Here is a 12,721-nt window from a genome sequence, read left to right as displayed (position 1 = left end):
TGCATATCAGGAGTGATATGATCCATACAACGAATAAAAAATATATAATTATTATTATTATTACTATAGAAGAAGTAGATTAACTTCTCTAATACACATTTTCCCCTAGGGTTACAGATGTACCATAAAATTACACAACCATTAAAAATAATATACACATATAGAAAAATAACAATAATAATTTATTTTATCATGCATGTTATTTTCCTGCGTTACATGATTGGCTTTATCAAAAAGCTCTCACTCAACTTTCTCAGCTCTCTCTTTTTCTCACTCAAGAATGTATTATTTCGAAATTAATTGTCCTGGAATAGAGGTTTTTCAATAGAGGTCATTTGACAGAGTAGTCTATGAGCAGGGTTGGGAGGGTTACTTTTGAAATGGATTACAGAATACATGCTGTAAAATGTAATTTGTAACGTATTCTGTTAGATTACTCAAGGTCAGTAACGTATTCTAAATACTTTGGATTACTTCTTCAGCACTGGTAGATTTTATTTTTTTCACTTATTTAACTATAAACAAGTTAATAACAAGTGAAAAAAACATATGCAAGTACAGTAAGACAAAACACACATATATTAAAATACATTTTCTGAAAAAAATCCTAAATATTTTAGTTGTCCGTTAAGTAAATTTATCTTGTTTAACCCATTTTTATTATTATTATTATTTTATTTTTTTATAGGAAAACAATAAAAAAAAAAAAAAATCAAGAATAAGATTTTTGCAGTAAGCTATATCTTTGCCCTTATATCTTTCTAGTGATTTTTTTTATTTATTTTTTTTTTAAATATGTATGATCAAACATGGATTTTCTTGATTTAAAAAAAACGTAATCATGCATGGCGGGTAACGTGCATGTAAAAGGGATAGAAAAAGCATTTTAGCTTAGCATAAAGTTAAATATTCATAACTAGCTAAAGTAACACAAAGTTAACTATTTATGCTGCTCCACTTCAAACCCCCACAGAGTGTACACAAACACATCTTTTCCTCAATGACGTCATATCCACCTTTTCACTCATAACAGTGTAAAAGCATCCTGTCTGCTCCTATGAATGTAATTCATCTTATGAAATTGTTTCACCGCTGTTCAAACTTCCCCAGATCGCATCATTTATACGGATAAATGTTTTCCAACTGAATAGTCTAAATATTAAATGAAACAAATGACAGTAAAATGCAAAGTAATCTCTTCAGTAATCACAATACTTTTTGAATGTAACTGTATTCTGATTACCAACTGTTTAAACTGAAACTGTAGTGGAGTACAGTTACTTATATTTTATATTTTAAATATGTAATCCCGTTACATGTATCCCGCTACTCCCCAACCCTGTATATGATTAACTGTCTAACTGTAAGTCAATACAAATATATATATATATATATATATATATATATATATATATATATATATATATATATATATATATATAATTACAATTTCACTGACAAAACAAAAAAGTTTAACTGGCTGTGCCGCGGTTGTGTGATTCACTCTTCTTGCCACAGGAGGGCGACGTTTAGTTAATTTCCTTTGACTTCACTTGTAGCAGTGTAATACAGACAAATCACCACATGAGGGCGCCGTTCAGTTTAGTTCTCACCAGATTAATTAAATATATATATATTTTTATATATATATAATTTTGTGATTATAATAATAGCGTTTATTAAACATTTATTTAGTTTAAAAATATGGTTAAATAAATAGCTGCAGAAAATAGCTGCATCATAATAATTCGCTCAAGTAACCAAAGGTAATTGAATCGACTGCAGTGTAATGTGGACAAATCACCGCAGGAGGGCGTCGTTCGTCGTTCTGAATCCATATATTTGTATTATTATCATTTTATTTATATCCGAATAACAAAGTTTTGAGAAACCTTTATGGAGATTTTATTGAAAATACACAATGAAGATTTTAAAATTTTTAATTATTAATTCGACTGGCCGTACTTGACCAATTAGAGACAATTTCCGGTCCACGAAGCCCCACCCATTTTAGAACCTTATTGTGCCTTTCAATCGGCTCATACTATTTCTTTGACACTAAGCGACACAGGAAGAATGTTACTATTTAAATCAGGTATAAAATGAGAAACTCTGCAGTGATTTAAACTTTTATGTGAAGTGTCACTCTGTAAAACAACAGTGTTCTGATAAAGGGTATTATACTGTTTAGAGTCATTAATGCTGAAATGTTTTGTGTGTGTGCGTGCGTACTTTGGCTCCTAAAAGGTTTGTTTGTTAACCTACATTCATTTACAGAAAATCAAATCATCACAGTTAATCTTTCTGAGTGGACGCCGGTGCACAGATCAAACACATGATGACATGTTTATTGACCCTAATGTTAGGACAAATCGAAGTGATCATTACATTGGTCAATCGAACCATCCTGCAGTCAAAAACTTTTGTATAACGATCGCTAATTTGTATAATTGCAACCGATTTCTTACATAGATACACTAGTTTTATGTCTCTTAATAAATATTAAATAATTGCCACTCGTTATTTCATGTCATTATCTTATAATTTTATTTTATTCATACATTTATTTAGTTGTCCTACAGACAGAAGGACAGTGTTGCTTATTAAAATTTGTTGTAGGTCCTGTAACAAGTTCCCTTACGACTCAGTACACTTGACATTGCGTCAGGAAGCTGATGCTATGGGGAGTGTCCTTCTATAGGACCTAGTTGAAACCTTACTACAATAACAGCAATTCTAAAATTGGCTATGGTGTTTAAGCCCCGCCCTTTGGCACGAAGCTGTCTGGTATAAGGCACACAAATTCTGAGGAATGGTGTTTTCTTCCTTCAAGTCATTGATTCATCTATCGCCTAGAAGCCCTCCACAACTTCGCCAAGGGGGCACAGCGGGGCCATCAGGTTGAGCTAGATGAATCAGAGGTGGATCTCGTGTTGGCGCAAGCCCTGCGAGCCCCTCGATCTTCTCTTGAAGTGGCTTCACCTATATGTTATATGCGTGACGAGCTCCGGTCCTCTGTTGGACTGCGGGACCTCGTTACGTTTGTCGGTTCTGACGATGAAGATGATGCCATATCCCTCGCAGCATCAGAGACTGCGAATGGTCCAGTGTTGTCGAGTGATTCCCTCCTAAAATGAGTGGTGCTCAGTCTCATCTAGCGAGCAAGCTGATGCGCCCGTTATCCCGCTCCGTGGATGAGGGGCGGGCCCACACGGCCGTGTCCAACTGAGTTGTAAAGACGGTCAGACACGGCTGCATGATTCAATTCGTACGCCGGCCACTTTGCTCTCAGTTTGATGTTAATCTTCCCTCCCGAAGTCACTAAGTAGGGAAATTAATTATTACTTATCACACTTGAGGTGTGTATTGAATGCTATCACTGCCCTATGTGGTCTGTGACATCCTAATTATTTTCTTATCCTTCCTCTGGGACGGGATGTTACTCAAAATTTTGTTTCTGTGAATTGCGTTCAATAAGAACGTTCTCACAAAAGTGCAAAGCACTCATTGCATGAGTTGTAGACACATGGAATGCCAAAAGGGTCATATTTCACCAATGGTGTCCTATCATCCACAGTCCCATTAAAAAGTGTGGTGTGATGGTGGGGTGTGCAGAAAATTCACAATCTCCTCGCAGAAGCATGATAGGGGATTGTTTAGAACTGCAATGCAACACGCTCCAATATGGAATGCCAAAAGGGTAATATTTCACCAATGGTGTCCTGTCATCCACAGTCCTATTATAAATGGGCTGTGATGGTGCGGTGTGCAGGAAAATTCACAGTCTCTTCACAGAAAACGCGATAGAGATTGTTTAGAACTGTAATAACCTATGGTCTGTCCCTAGCTCCTCGCACGTTCACAAAGTGCATTAATGCGGCACTCGCCCCTCTGAAACTGAGCAGCGTGCGCATTTTGAACTACCTCGACAATTGGCTGTTACTGGCCCAATCGGAGGATCTATTATGCCAACACCTGAACACCGTGGGACTCAATGTCAACTGGGCAAAGAGCATGCGCTCCCCCATAAATTTCCTTTTTGGGAATCTCGACTCCATAAGCGAGCGCACGCATCTCACAAGCGAGCACATTCAGGCCATTCTCCAGTGTCTGTCTCAGTTCAAACTGGGGAGAACACTTCCACTGAAGCTGTTTCAGCGGCGGCATCCGGCGGCATTTTATTAGGTCTTTTACACATGAGACCTCTTCAGTGTTGACTCAAGCGCCATGTGCCATGGCATGCCTGGCCCCAAGGGCACATGCCCATCACTATATCTCACCGCTGTCTAGATGCTCTAGCACATTGGACAGCTCGTGACTTCTACCAGCAAGGTGTCATGCTGGAGCAGATTTTCTAGTGGAAAGTGGTGACCATGGACAGTTCCAACACAGGTTGGGGGGGGCGGTGTGCGACGGATGCCCGGCTTTCGGCACCTGGACAGGTGCGAAGAGGGCGTGGCGCATCAACCGCCTGGAACTGTCAGTTGTTTTCCTAGCCTTGAAGGCTTTTCAGTCTGAAATAGCAAATTATCATGTTCTGATTCGATCAGACAATGCGACAGTTGTGCATACATAAACCACCAAGGTGGAATTCGTTCCCTGCCAATGATGAGACTGACGCGTCGTCGCCTCCTGTGGAGCGAGCGTCATCTCCTCTCCTTGCGGGCGACATATGTCCCAGGCCGTCTGAATTATGGTGTGGACCTATTGTCACGCCAAGGAGCGATGTCAAGCGAATGGAGACTTCATCCTCAGACAGGATTTGGGAAATATTCTGCAAAGTGGAGATCGATCTATTTGCCTCCGGAGAACGTCCACTGTCCCCTCTGGTACTCCATGTCTCAAGCTCCTTTAGGAGTGGATGCAATGGCCTACAAATGGCCTGCAAAATGCAAATATGTGTTTCCCCCGATGTGCCTCCTTCACTCTGTAATATGCAAAGTCTGAGAGGACATGGAAACGATTCTATCGTTGCGCCGAAGTGGCCCAATCAGTCCTGGTTTCCAGAAATGATAAAGATTCTGGATTGCCCTCCATGAGGGATCTCCTCTCTCAAGTGCAGGGCTCAATCTGGCATCCTCAGCCCAAGCTGTGGAACCTGCATGTGTGGCCCCTGAACGGAGCACCCTAAATGTGACTCAGTTGCTTATGAACACCATTTTGCAGGCTAGAGCGCCATCTACCAGACGTCTACTCGTTGAGTACTCAAGGGGCAATGACATGTACAGAACTGTATATATAATAACATGTCTGACAAACATGTTATTTGGCTGCTGAATTGCGTCTTGTTGTTCCAGTGTATCTTCTATTAATTTTTATAGGCTGTTATAAAATAATCTGTACAAAATGCACAAAAGATTGCATAATCAAAATATAATGCATCATATTTTGTCATTATGTGAAGTTTCGCTGCCCAACTCAATGAAAGAAAGTGCACAACGCACGTCTGTCTGTTCTTCCTTCAGGTTACCATAGTAATCTTAGTAAGCGCGCACCAGTTTTTTTAGTGACTGTCTGAACCTTCTATTTCAAATCGCGGTTGGCTTAACAGGATGTTCAAAACACGGTTAATTACACTCTCTTTTGATTATCATAAGGATAGCATTGCAGCGTCGTATATCAGTTTGGTTGCTATGAGATGTCTCTGACAATCAATGTACCCCTCAAAATCACAACGTAATCAATCTCAAAATTAAAAATAAGCTCCCTCTTTGACATGTTTGTGTTTAGTTGTCAGGTAATTGTCACTGAATTTCGAATTAAGTGAAAAGTCACATCGCGTATTATCACCATCGATCATCACTTTCATGATCGATCATTGCTGCCACGTCCAAGTACCCAATTACTCGTGCCCATCCCTAGCATATACACCCTGATTTAATTTTAGAATGGACCTATTAATAGTAAATATCATTCATGCTATTATAAATAGTGCAAAGAAAACTTAGTAGTGAGTTGTTTATTATGAGATTTAACTTTACCTCCCCTTTTTTTTTTCAGAGTAAAAAAAAATATTGAAAATATGAGTCTGGAATCGAAACCAGGAATCGGAATCGGAGTTGATTTCCAAATTATTTTTGGAATTATCCTAAGAAGTTTCTTAATTTTTTTTCAAGAACTTTTTTGTGAATCTGGCCCTGGTTACCAGAAAAAGTGCTGGTTCAAGCCATTCAAGGAGCAAACCATGAACATCATTCCCTCAAGTGTCATTTTGACAATGGCTGGAAAACTATTTGATCATTTGTTGATCTAAAGTGTTTTCAACACTGAAATGTGACAAATTACATACTGTTGTCTGAAGTGTTTACTGTGTTGTTGTAGCTTAAGTGGTAAAGCAAATCACTAGCAAAAATGAGAATGTGGGTTCAAATCCCAGACAGTGCAGTAAATGGAATGTAGTGGGATTTTGTGAATCATTTTGTTCCATAGACCAGACATAGATTCGTTGGATAAAGCTCCCAGGAGAAGTGTCCTCAATGTGCAGGTTCAAGTAGCTCAGTGGTAAGAGCACTGAAACTGAGCCAAGAGGTTCAGGGGTTGAACCCTGGGTGACTGTCCTGTATGTGAAGGCTGGTGGGTGTAACCTGATCAAGAAGGGGGGGGATGATTGAGTGTGGCTCCCCCCTGTTCCTGGATGTCCCATACAAGGGGTTATGCATAAGGAAGCAGTCTTTTTTGACACATGGATGGCCTTCCAAATATAATCAATTCTAATGGTGAGCACAATACAACTCATTCCTTTCCAACTGAATCTTGCATCACAGCTGGGATTTGAACCCAGACTTCTGTGGTCTGAAGGTCATCTTCTTCCACACTGAGCTACCAACTGCTCAATTTTCTTGTTTTCTTTTGGCCCCAAAAGTCTTTTGAAGAGGAGATATGCATGAGTATAGTTTGTTGTCTTAAATGGGATTTGAACCTAGATTTTTCTGGTTTAAAGGCCATGTTCTTGCAAAGTGAGCTACCTTCATTCGGTAATCACATCTCTTTAATTGATTCTGTAGATTAGATAAACTCAAGCATAATTCTTGAAAAGGGCATGAACCTAGACTTTTCTGGTCCAAAGTCATGCTCTTCAACACTGAGCTGCCAACAGCTCATGTTGTACCAGTTCTGAGGAAACCCAAGTCTTTAAAACACTTCTGAAGCTGAGATGAACATAAGTTTAGGTTTTAAGTAGGCTTTGAACCCAGACTTCTCTGGGCTGATGGCTATGCTCTTCTAAAGTGAGCTACCAAATGCTCGCTTGTTCTGGTGTTATCTGAGCCCAAATCCTCATAATTCTTCATAAAATTATAAAATGAGCATAATTTCATGTCATGAATGGGGCTTGAAGCCAAACTTATCCAATCTGAAGGTTATGTTCTTTCCCATTGAGCTACTAAGGACTTATAATAGCGCCTGTTTTATGACCCCCAAGTCTTTTAAATAATTCTGAGGTTGCGATAAGCATAAGAAAGCTTTACTAATCTGAGCCAAGACTTGAACCACTGCCTTACTGCTCACAAGGTTAACTTCTTCCACACTGAGCTACCAGCCAAGCTAGCAATGCTGACATAGTTAGTTCTACAGGTCACATTCCTTAATTAAAAAATAAAAAAACTTATCAGCATTTACATCTTCCTAAATGGCATTTGCATCTCTACCTCTCCAATACCCAGGACATGAAGCTTCTAACTGGCCCTCAATCAATGATGTTCTATGAGTCACATGTTTTTTTGTTTTTTGTTCTGAAGACAAGGTTAATCGCCCCAATACTTGTGTCTTAGCTGGGACTCAAACTCCACTGGTTTCAGTGCAGATGTCCTCCACACTTAGCTACAGAATCAATAGCAAGTTTTATGGGAATCTTTAGTTCAGTAGCTCAGAATTATTCTGAGGCAGCGACACACCTATTCAAGAGAGTTCTCTAACTAAATAAAATCAAACTTTGAGGTCCTAAAACAAATTTTCATGAGGTCTGAGTGGGGTTTAGACTTTTTAAATAACGCAAGCTCATGCTGATAAATCCTTGTCACTGAGCTTCTCGCAAACAAAAAGAAAAAGAAGGTGAACCTAAGATTTTGGTGCTTCTTTTAATGTCAGCATCTCCCACAGATGGGGTGAATGACTTATGCAGCACAAACTTTATTCAGTAAGGTGGAGGATTGACTTTGATGTGATATATACTCAGAAACTTGTATTTATTTATCAATAGTACACAACATTACTCTGTGATAGACATGTGCCAGATTTCAACTGTTGTTCTAGGGCAGGTGACAATGTGTTAAAAACCTTATGCATCATAATACAAAATCCTACAATATAAATCTCAAACTTTAAATCAAAAGCATGTGACACAAGTATATTTTACAGATATTGACAACAATCCTCCCTTACAAAGCTATATTGTTAAAAATAAAAACCTTTTCCTCTTTAACATAAATGCACTGTTCTTAGACATATACTCTGATCAGACACAACATTAAAAACCACCTGCCTAATATTGTGTAGGTCCCCCTTTTGCTGCCAAAACAGCTCCAACCCGCATCTCAGAACAGCATTCTGAGATGATATTCTTCTCACCACAATTGTATTGTTGACCTCTTTCATCAAGGCATTTCTGTCCACAGAAATGTAAGCTCAGCATAGTTCTAACGGGAAGACTAACAGCTGTACATCATCGCACCATTAGCTAGGTAACTCCTCATGTCACAAACTAGATGATTGTTGGTGCCAGACGGGCTGGTTTGAGTATTTCTGTAACTGCTGATCTCCTGGGATTTTCACACACAACAGTCTCTAGAATTTACTCCGAATGGTGCCAAAAACAAAAAAAAAACATCCAGAGAGCGGCAGTTCTGCGGATGGAAATGCCTTGTTGATGAGAGAGGTCAACAGAGAATTCTTGAAAATGTACTTTACAATTTAAATAATACATTTCTATTTTTATTGTATTTTTTTAAATTGAGATTTTATTAATATTACAATTGCCTACTGAGAATGGGGGGAGGGGGGTCTCAAAAAGTCTCAAAAATAGGGATAATTTAATGTTTTATTTTTTTTGAAAAATAGAATTTCTTAATTTGATTTTGATTTTGGGGTAAAATATGTTTGGAATGGCATACTACCTTACTACTCTATATACGGCAAAAATAGTACGAGTAAAATGCCTCTGACTCGACCCCCAATTTCCTGACCATTACAAAGACTAAACCCCAAGTTTAAAGTTCATTTTAAGTACACTCATAATTTAAACAACATTGAATAAATCATAAAAAAAGATCTCATTGTCTAGTGCATGAAAGTAGGCTATAAAATGATTTTTAAGTATTAGCATATAGTAGCCTAAGTAATTCAGAAAATCTGTCTTAAATCATCAACATTTTTTCTGTTTTTGCTTAAATTAAATATTCTAGGCATCAGGCTGTGTAGTTAAATCTAATCCTCCGTTTCCCTTTAAAGTTGTAAGGATAGGCTCGTATGACATGTTTCACACACTCATTATGGCAGGAGCTTTCGTAGAGCAGGTGTGTTTGAAGAAGTGGACGGCCACCCATGAGGCCGCTATGGTGGGTTGTGTAAACATCCTTATGCTGTTGCTGAGGCACGGCAGAAAAGTCATGGATCGTGACGGGCATGGCGTCACACCACTGGGCAGCGACACAGAGTACGGCCACCCTGATATACTGGCTATCCTCATCCAAAATAGTAAGTCGTGTGACCAAGCTGACCAAGAGTCAAGTGTAAGGATGAAATTTATAGATTTAGATCCGAAAAACACTCTGGAGAAAGTTAAAAGCAATTAGAATTAACATGAAATCAAATTTGATCTTATTGACTTTCTTAATACTCATTCCTATTTGTGAATGATTCCTTTGTGCACCTCCTAGTTTAAATTTAAAACAGAGTCTTCTGTGAATGCCTACTAATTTTTTGCTAAAATGGGTCATGTCTCTTGCTCTCTCCTGTAGGGGGTGATGTTACAGCACAAGCTTCCAATGGAGACACTTACATGACGCAGCAGGCTCTGGAAACCTGGACTGCATTGATCTCCTCTTAAGACACGGCGCCAGTCCTAACGTAGCCAGCCTTTGCTCTCAACTTTCTATTCACTGCGCAGCCTATGAAGGGCACTACCTGTGAGAACACAGCAAATCAGTGTCACCATACTTCCCAGACAGCTTTGCCATAATGAAAACATACTAGCTTTGTTCCAAAACCTAGCGAGCAGTCTCGCTGCCTACAAAGGCAGCTGCTTTTGAAGGCAGTATCGTAACCATCATGGATCCTCATAAGTGACAGATTTAGAACATTCTACATAGGCAGCAAATAGTCCCGCCACACTAAAGTACACTTTTTCAGCCGTCTGGATTGCTAAAGTATTTTTCCCATTCATTTTTGTTTCATAGGGATTTCAGAAAATCCTTGATAAAAGAGTTCTAACCCATGAACCAAACCATCCAGCTCCTGGGTGAGTCACAGCATTAAAACAATTTATTTAAAGAAAAAAATAAAGTATGTGAAAATCAGACAAAGATGAAGGTACAAGACTGCTACAATTAACTCCTTTAATGAGGGAATGAACTACAATCCCATGAAGCATTGCAAATTATGTAATCATATTACAAATGATCAAAAATATATAAAACTATTGATTTTTAGATGCTGATTACAAGTTTAAAAAACATATATTTTAATTGATTGCAAAATATTCAAATGTACAAATTTAAAGTAGTTTGAGAATGTAGGGAGATCGAATCGATTGCGTTAATTGCAGTGTGTCATAGGACTTTTAACCTCTGCTTTCGCCATAATTCTCTTAATGGTAGATATTTTCCATCAGAATCATGGGTAGTGTAGTTTTCCACCAGATATTCCTTTATTGAACACAGTTTGTTAAAAATTATGTTTTTGGTCGAAAGAAGTTATCTTAGGAGGTAGTATAATTAACATTATGATATCTTACATTTATGCCCTTAAAATGTTGCCTGCATAGGGCTCTGAGGACCTTCATTCCTATCACCACTAAGAGAGCCATTCATCTGTCTGGGATGAGTCCAGTTCATTCTGCAGCGGAAGGAGGTCACGTCAACTGTCTAGAGCTGCTGATCGAGAAGGGCTTTGATGTCAACCCAATCCTAGGCTGCCATATCTAGGAAAACAATGGTGACATGAGGAAAACTCCACTGTACATTGCTGTCTGCAATGGAGACATCACCTGCACCGAGATGCTTCTGAAAGCAGGTGCGAAAACGGACCCGGACCCTCTACGCTGCCTCCTGGTGGCAGTCGGGGCTGGGAAATACGAGAGGTGAAATTTCCACTGTGTGGCACTAAAAGCGAGCTAAATGATCTCTCAAACAGATAAGGTGAAGGCTAGTGCTCTATTAACTTTCAAATCAATAAAAGCTACCTCCCCACCCTAAACCTTTAACCTAAACCTAACCAATAGTGTCATAGCGCAAAATGCGACATGGAAAAGGCAATTGCTGAGGCATCTACATCATTTTGTGGTGCTTCTATAACACTTCCGGCTCCTATGACAACTTGTGTGCTCTTCAGGACTCGTACCCGGTCCTTTGCATGGTAATTATTTGAACAATATTCAACAAGCTTTCAATGTTGTTGGTTATGTAATGCAAATGTATGTATCAACTTACAAATAATGCACAATATGTGTTAGATGTCATAAGATTGCATTGTGTGAAAAGTGATTATGAACTGATAACCCTGACGTTTTACTCGTGATTTGTGTGAAAGGGAATACAACTTATTGTTGTAGCGCCTCTAGTGTTCATTTCACCAGAAAAGTGCTGTGATGCATACAACAAGCGACGTAAAAGTCATTGTGCAAAAAATTTAGGAATAGTAACATGATTCTATGAGACAAGGTTGGTCAAGCCAATATTTTTGTTTGCAGTCAAATTATATACTCTGTTCTGTGTTCAAAAGTTTTCGAGTTCATTAGTGTGTTCATTAGTATGGATGGCACATTTAGCGGGACGGGTAGTCCAAACTCTCCTGGATTACGTGAGTCACGTGCACATTTGCTCCGCCCTGCAACGTAATCTGGAGGGGCAGGAGTGGCCCAACATCTGTGATATCCTCCATAAGACACTATGCAGTATGACACGTATAAGAGGACACAAGTTCCAAGTTTTTATAGCCAATGTACGACATTTCATAGTGAACACATCTGACAAAACTCCATGAAAGTAGTCCATATGCCTCTTGCACTATATTCCAAGTCTTCTGAAGACATGCCATACCAAAAGTCAATAATGCATGTGACCAGATCGCATTTGTAGTTTTACAGCTAATCCGTCCTATATTAGCGAAGATCAGTGAATATGAATAAAATGTCTCAGTTTTCATTTTTGGATGAACTATACCATTAGCTATTTAACATCTCAGTGTGACACCAGGAAACCCCCAGCCCCTGAAACACCTGGCCATATTGGTCATCAGGAGGCAGATGACACTCAGAAGACTGAACAGTCCAGAGTTCATGAGCACTGTTCATTTCCCCCAGCACTGAAGAACTACCTGCTCTACAAAGAATATGATATTTATGGTCAAATGGCAGAACACTAGATTCTAGGTAAAGGATGAGTTACTGTTTTCTTCCTCTTATTTAGTTATGTTTTTAATTTGTTTTACTTGACTAAAACTATTTTGTAACAGTGAAATTTTTGGGTAATATGAATAAGGTTTGTTTTTAATATCATGATGATATCAG

General features: G+C 38.7%; 1 pseudogene; it reads left to right on the top strand.

The window, feature by feature from the left end:
* The first annotated feature begins 2,993 nt into the window (after window positions 1-2,993).
* On the top strand, window positions 2,994-11,297 carry LOC127436569 (ankyrin repeat and SOCS box protein 15-like; annotated as a pseudogene).
* Window positions 11,298-12,721: the final 1,424 nt, after the last annotated feature.

The sequence above is a fragment of the Myxocyprinus asiaticus genome, chromosome 47 (assembly GCF_019703515.2).
Source record: "Myxocyprinus asiaticus isolate MX2 ecotype Aquarium Trade chromosome 47, UBuf_Myxa_2, whole genome shotgun sequence".
Lineage (NCBI taxonomy): Eukaryota > Metazoa > Chordata > Actinopteri > Cypriniformes > Catostomidae > Myxocyprinus > Myxocyprinus asiaticus.
Note: the sequence above shows the minus strand (reverse complement) of the source record. Positions and strands in the feature narration are given on the sequence as shown.